The sequence below is a fragment of the Triticum urartu genome, chromosome 3A, assembly GCF_056163025.1.
Source record: "Triticum urartu cultivar PI428250 chromosome 3A, HENAU_Tu73, whole genome shotgun sequence".
Classification (NCBI taxonomy): Eukaryota; Viridiplantae; Streptophyta; class Magnoliopsida; order Poales; family Poaceae; genus Triticum; species Triticum urartu.
Window position 1 is genome coordinate 218787015 of NC_141875.1, and position 8056 is coordinate 218795070.

Genomic DNA, 8056 nt, shown 5'->3' on the forward strand with positions numbered 1-8056 from the left:
AGTGGATGTAATCTGTGCAATCGCCTTAATAGCCTAGTGTTAGTTTCGGCCTTATTTATTTCCTAGTCTTCTTTTTCCCTGGTTTGCTAGTGGCCGCAACTACCATGGGCCATATACGAGCCGTAGGATCCATGGGTCACCTACGGGCTGTCGATAAATGGGCCTGTAATCGGTGGGCCTCGGGCCGTCGGATAAATGTGTCTACATGGGCCATAATCGGGCGTAATTGGTATCGGCCCAGCACGGTAACAGGCCGTTAACAGGCCGTAGGACAACAAAGGCTTAATTCTGTCACAGGCATAACGGGTCGTTAATGGGCCAAAATATAGGACGGGCTAGAAACGGGGCAACGGGTTAACATGCCAGAAACGGGCCGACTCTTGCCATGGGCCGATTTTGGCCCATTAGGGTAACAGGCCAGTAACGGGCCGACTCTTGCCATGGGCCGAATTTGGCCCATTAGTGGAACAGGCCAATAATGGGCCGGAAGTAATTGAGGGCCGAAAAGGAGCTCAAGAACGTATGGGCCGTCAATAGGCCGAAAGCTAACACGGGCTGGAAACGGCCCATGTAAATCATGGGCCGTTAATGGGTATAAAGAAAATCACTGTTCATTATGGGCTAGACTCACCGTGGGCCTATAATGGGCCGAAAGATACGAAGGCCTCATATGGGCCGAAAGACGCCGTGGGCCATACATGGGCCGAAAGTGAAATGGGCTGGTATTATATTCGACGGCCCACATGATGTTGTTGGGCCGATTTCCTTTAGGGCCTAACGGGCTGTGAGTTAATGGGCCGTAAAATGGGCTATTTGCAAAGAGACCGTTAACAGGCTTTTCATGGGCCAGCCCGTTAACTTTTTACCAAGTCAAACGGGCCGGCTTTGTAAGCTAAATGGGCCACTGTTGGGCCGTGCCACGTGTCAACATATCATAGGCGCCTATCTGACCCACTGACGAGCTGACACGTGTTTCGTCCGGCCAATAAGAATTTTACATGTGGAAATTTCCCATTGGTCTGGGCTGTTAACGGGTTATCGGATCCAAAACCCGACCCGATAGCTTAACGGCGTTCCGTTACGGTGGATGCCACGTGTCGGTCACCCTTGACAAAAGCACTTCTATGACGCGCGATTTATTGTCATGGAAGTGGACACTTCCGTGATGATAATTTTGGTAATGTCATGGAACACTTCTACGACAGCACAGGTATGACTATCTTGATTCTGTCATAAATTTTTCATGGATGTACATGCATGACAAAAAAAGCGACCTACTGTGACAAACACGTATCATCACAGAAGTGTATTTTTTTGTAGTGGAGGGTATGTAGACATCCTCTCCGCCTCTTGTTGAAATGCATCTCCTAGATAGATCTTGCGTGATCGTAGGAATATTTTTGAAATATTGCGTTCCCAACAAAACTACCCACTCGAAAATTTCTTCACAGTTCCTTTCCTCGTCACCCACAAAACTGGTCTTTCCTGTCAAGTCGTTCCGCCATGACCGCTAGGAGGAGTTTCTGAAGGAAATATGCCCTAGAGGCAATAATAAAGTTGTTATTTTATATTTCCTTATTCATGATAAAGGTCTATTATTCATGCTAGAATTGTATTGATCGGAAACTTAAATACATGTGTGAATACATAAACAAATATCGTGTCCCTAGTGAGCCTCTACTATAGTAGCTCATTGATCAAAGATGGTTACTATTTCCTAACCATAGACATGTGTTGTCATTTGATAATGTGATCACATCATTAAGAGAATGATGTGATGGACAAGACCCATCCGCTAGCTTAACATATTGATCGTTCAGTTTATTGCTATTGCTTTCTTAATGTCACATACATATTCCTTCAACTATGAGATTATGCAACTCCTGGATACCGGAGGAATACCTTGTGTGCTATCAAAAGTCACAATGTAACTGGGTGATCATAAAGATGCTCTATAGGTATCTCTGAAGGTGTCTATTGAGTAGGCATAGATGGAGATTAGGATTTGTCACTCTGAGTATCGAATAGGTATCTCTGGGCTCTCTCGGTAATACACATCATATGAAGCCTTGCAAGCAAAGTGACTAAGTGCTTAGTTGAAAGATGATGTATTACGGAACGAGTAAAGAGACTTGCCGGTAATGAGATTGAACTAGGTATGAAGATACCGACGATCGAATCTCGGGCAAGTAACATACCGATGGACAAAGGGAATTACGTATGTTGTCATAAGGTTCGACCGATAAAGATCTTCGTAGAATATGTAGGAGCTAATACGAGCATCCAGGCTCCACTATTGGTTGTTGACCTAGGAGGTGTCTCGGTCATGTCTACAAAGTTCTCGAGCATGTAGGGTCCGCACACTTAACGTTCGTTGACGATATACTGTTAAATGAGCTATATGATTTGGTGACCGAATGTTGTTTAGAGTCACGGATGAGACCACAGACATGAGGAGGAGCTCCGGAATGGTCTGGAGGTAAAGATCAATATATAGGACAATGAAATTTGGACACCGGAAGAGTTTCTGGATGTACCGGGTAGAAATCGGGTCACCAAAAGGGGTTCCAGACACCCCGGGAGGTTAATGGTCCATATGGGCCAAGGGGGGGGGGCATACCAGCCTACAAGGGGCTGGCGCCCCCCTCCTAAGGCCGCGGCCCTTGGGGAGAGAAGGAAAGGGGGGAGTCGACCTTCCCCTTCCTTCCCTCTTCTCGCCTTTCCTTTCCCCTCCGGTAAATATGGTAAGAGGGGGGGGGGGGCGGCTAGGGAAAGATCCCAAGTAGGATTTGGCCCTACTTGGGGTGCCCCTTGGCCTCTCCCCTCCCCCACCTATAAATATGTGGGAGGGGGCACCACACATAACCACGACAATCTCTTAGCCGTGTGCGACGCCCCCTCCACCGTATACACCCTCGGTCTTATTTTTGTAGTGCTTAGGAAAGCCCTGCGGAGATATCATCACCATCACCGTCACCACACCGTCGTGCTGCCGGAACTCATCCACTACCTTGTCGTATTGCTGGATCAAGGAGGCGTGGACGTCACCGAGCTGAACGTGTGCTGAACGCGGAGGTGTCGTATGTTCGGTACTCGATCGGTTGGATCCCGAAGAAGTTTGACTACATCAACCACCTTACTAAATGCTTCTGCTTATGGTCTACGAGGGTGCGTGGACACACTCTCCCTCTCGTTGCTTTGCATCTCCATGGAAAGATCTTGCGTGTGCGTAGAATTTTTTTTGTTTTCCATGCAACGTTTCCCAACAGTGGCATCCGAGCCAGGTCGATGCGTAGATGATATGCACGAGTAGAACACAAAGAGTTGTGGGAGGTGATAGTCATATTGCTTACCACCAATGTCTTATTTTGAATTGGCGATATTGTGGGATGAAGCAGCCCAGACCAACCTTACATGTCCACGCACATGAGACCGGTTCCACCGACTGACATGCAACTAGTTTTGCATAAAGGTAGCTGGCGGGTGTTTGTTTCTCCTACTTTAGTTGAATCGAATTTGACTACGGACGGTCCTTGAAGAAGGTTAAAACAACAAACTTGATGAATCACCGTTGTGGTTTTGCGTAGGTAAGAAGAGTTCTTGCTAGAAGCCCGTAGCCGCCATGTAAAACTTGCAACAACAAAGTAGGGGACATCTAACTTGTTTTTGCAGGGCATGTTGTGATGTGATATGGTGAAGATGTGATGTGACATATGTTGATGTATGATGTCTACTATGCAACTTTATTTTTGTAGACTCGTGTTGGGCCTCCAAGCGTAGAGTTTTGTAGGACAGTAGCAATTTTCCCTCAAGTGGATGACCTAAGGTCTATCAATCCGTGGGAGGTGTAGGATGAAGATGGTCTCTCTCAAACAACCTCGCAACCAAATAATAAAAAGTATCTTGTGTCCCCAACACACCAAATACAATGGTAATTTGTACAGGTGCACTAGTTCATCGAAGAGATGGTGATACAAGTGTAGTAATGATAGTAGATATTGATTTCTGTGATAGTGACAATTAAAAGAAGCAAGGTAGCATGTAACAAAAGTGATCACAAAAGGTAGTGCAATGCTTGAAAACAAGGCCTAGGATCCATACTTTCGCTAGTGTAATATCTCAGCAATGCTAATATAATTGGATCATATAATCATCCCTCAACATGCGATGAAGAATCACTCCAAAGTTCTTATCTAGCGGAGAACATATGAAGAAATTGTTTGTAGCTATTCTTTCCGATCGATCTATCCAAGAGTTCATACTAAAATAACACCAAGTTATTCTTTCCTATCGATCTATCAAGACTTCGTACAAAAATGACACTAAGTTATTCTTTCCGATCGATCTATCAAGATTTCGTACTAAAATAACACCAAAGCAAATTCAGATTCATAATACTCAATCCGACACGAAGAACCTCAAAGAATGCCCCCAAGATTTCTACCAGAGAAACAAAAGACGAGAGCGTGCATCAACCCCTATGCGTAGACTACCCCAATGTCACCTCAGGAATCTGCGAGTTGAGTGCCAAAACACATATCATGTGAATTAATATGATACCCCATTGTCACCATGGGTACCCATAGCAAGACATACATCAAGTGCTCTCAAATCCATAAAAGTATTCAATCAGATAAGAACGAAATCTCAAAGGAAAAACTCAATTCATCACATCAAGATAGAGCGGGGAAAACACCATATGATCCGACTATATTAACAAAGCCCACGATACATCAAGATCGTGCCATCTCAAGAACACGAGAGACAGAGAGATTAAACACATAGCTACTGGTAGAAACCCTCAGCCCCGAGGGTGGACTACTCCCTCCTCATCATGGTGGCTGTCGGTGTCAAAACCGGTGGATCTCGGGTAGGGGGTCCCGAACTGTGCGTCTGAGGTTGATGGTAACAGGAGACAGGGAACACAATGTTTACCCAGGTTTGGGCCCTCTCGATGGAGGTAAAACCCTACGTCCTGCTAGATTAATATTGATGAGTATGGGGGTTACAAGAGTTGATCTACCACGAGATCGTAATGGCTAAAACCCTAGAAGTCTAGCCTGTCCGATTATGATTGTGCCTATAGACTAAACCCTCCAGTTTATATAGACACTGGAGGGGACTAGGGTTATACAAAGTCGGTTACATAGAAAGGAAATAGTATATCCGACCGCCTGACTTGCCATCCATGGAAAGGAAGTCCTATCTGGACACGAGAAAAAGTCTTCCATCTTGTATCTTCATGGCCCAATAATCTGGCCCATGTCCAACATGCCAGACGCCCGGGGACCCCTTAGTGCAGGACTCCCTCAGTAGCCCCCGAACCAGACTTCAATGACAAGGTGTCCCACACGCAGATTGTCTTCGGCATTGCAAGGCGGGTTCCCCCTCCGATTACTTCAAAGTCCGTAACTTAAAGAGCGGTATTCGGCTTTTCCATTTAATGTCGCGCCCATCGGCTTCCATGCCTTCCTGACTTTAGCTTCCACGTTGCAAGCGAATACGAGAGGTCGGGGTATTTTTTCACATACCACCCTGACCATACTAGAGAGGTGCCTATTTAAAGAGAATAGATCTCAGATCCATTCCACACATTGCGAAAAAATCCCTAGAGCTTGCTAAGCAGAACCACCCCAACATGGCTAGTGCTCCTAGCTCTTCCTCTCGTCCCCACGGCTCCGAAAAGGGTGATTGGGAGAGATGTTCCGCATCTCACGGTCAGTTGACGAAGCTGCAGAAACATGGCTTTCTTCCTCCCACGGATCTAGTCCCTATTCGAGCAGGATTGACGTCCTTCAATGGCGGGGCTCAGGCAGAAAACTTTCCCAATCCGTCCAGGGGGGAATGAGTATGCTTTGTGCCCTTCTTACAAAGATGCGTCGGATTTCCAATCCATCCCTTCCTCCGAGGACTTTTGGAGTATTATGGCCTCCAACTACACAGTTTCACCCCCGCCTCCATCCTGCACATCGCGGGTTATGTTGCTCTATGCGAGCTATTCCTAGGCTGTGAGGCCCATTTTGAATTATGGAGAAAATTGTTCTGCCTCGTCCCTCGTAATCAAGGGGGGTCAATATTTGAGGTGGGAGGAGCCGAAGTGTGGCGTATTGCTGGGACCGGTTACCTGTCCGGCACGTCGAAGAAGGCTTCCGAAGAGTGGCCTTCCGAATGGTTCTACATTGATGACTTCGCTCTTCCTGACCCAGTCCGAATGGGCCTCCCCGAATTTTCAAGCGCTCCGTTGAAGAAACGCCACAGTTGGCCTCCTCAGAGCCTCGAGGAGGATAGGTAGAAGTAAGTCAGTTGATGGGCAAGATTAAGACGCTCGCCCAGTCCGGATTGTCAATAATATAGGTAATGGCGATCTCCATAGTGCGGGGGGGGGGGGGGGGGGGTCCAACCACTTCAATACAGAGGGCTTCCCATGTGGCACTATAATGGGGAAGATGATGCCTCACGCTGCAGTCGGAAGGGTCCAAAAACCCCCGCCGCTTTGGCCAAAATATTGGCTGAACTGTACAAAGGGGAGAAGGAGGATTTCACTCATCTCCAATATCGAGATGGATTTTCCATGTATAATCCTCCTAGCTGGGTAAGCTCCGATCCCACCATTTTACTCCTCTCCCTGAATCATTTTTAATGGACAGTAACCTATCCACTCGCAACAGGAATGGCAGAAGGCTATCGAGGGGATCCATAGCCCCGCCCCCCAGCTAGTGGGTCACAACCGGGACCTTGACCCTGGCTTCGAAGAAGATCCGGACATATTTGTGGAGCTCGAGGATGGAGTATTCTATCAGACGAGCTACGATGGTACCGAATTACCCATCATCGCCGATTACCCCGGCCTCCTTCCTGCTTCGCATGTAAGTAATTTAAAAGATACCTTCTTTAAAAGAGTTTCCTTACGATGCCTCACCCACCGTACTATTTCGTGTTCCAAAGGGGAGGCGCTCAGTGTCACAACATGCACCAGAAGCGTCTCCGAGGAGAGTGGCGCTAGCACCGAGCACATCTTCGAAGAGGAAGGCAAATGATAATATGGGAGAACCCTCGTCAAAGAGGTAAGGCTTTCTTTTGAAGAATCCATCTTCTGATCGCCACATCAAATCGTGATGCCATTCGCCGCATTCTATCAGGAGAAGTGTCCGCCGGACTATGTTCGGGGATCCTGCCGGTCGTGCCTCCACTAGTCAGGTTCCGGACCCTGTGAAAGCACAAGTGCTCCCTGGGTGATTTTGGTAATTAATGTCAACATATCTCTTGTTGGACTAATGTTTCTACCTAGTATGTTTCAGACAGGTTCAACAATGGAGTGGCATGGACTAGAGGATGTGGAACCCCTTCAATATGCTAAGGACAAAGAATTGGCTCAAGCTCAAAGCTCAGGACTCTACATTTTCTATTTTAGTGATCCAAGATCACATTGAGTCCATAGGAAATCCAATACTATTAAGAAGGGATGAGGTGTTGCTTAGTGGCTTGCTTGCTCAAAGTGCTTAGTGATATGCTCCAAAGCCCTCAACCACTTTCTCACTTCCAAATATGTCCCACACCAAATATCCAACTCGGACCCACCGATTCTTTCTATCCGGCGCCACCAAGTTTAGTTGACATAGCCACTACCAGAAACCCTAATTAGTTCGGTCTCACCGATAGGATCTCGGTCTCACCGAGATGGGCTTGCAAACTCTCTGTTACCTATTGCAATATTTTTGGTCCCACCGAGATATACAATCAGCCCCACCGATTTTGCTTGGCCAACTCTCTGTTTCGCTTATTACCCAAATCGGTCCCACCAAGTTTGAGTAATCGGTCAAACCGAGTTTTGGATTTACCCTAACCCTAGGACATCGGTCCCACCGAGTTGATCCAGTCGGTCCCACCGAAACACCTAACGGTCACATTATGAACCAAATCGGTATGACCAAGTTCTCTGGATCGGTCCCACCGAGTTTGGTGATTGTGACGGTTAGATTTTGTGTGGAGGCTATAAATACCCCTCCACCCACTCTTCATTCGTTGAGAGAGCCATCAGAACATGCCTACACTTCAA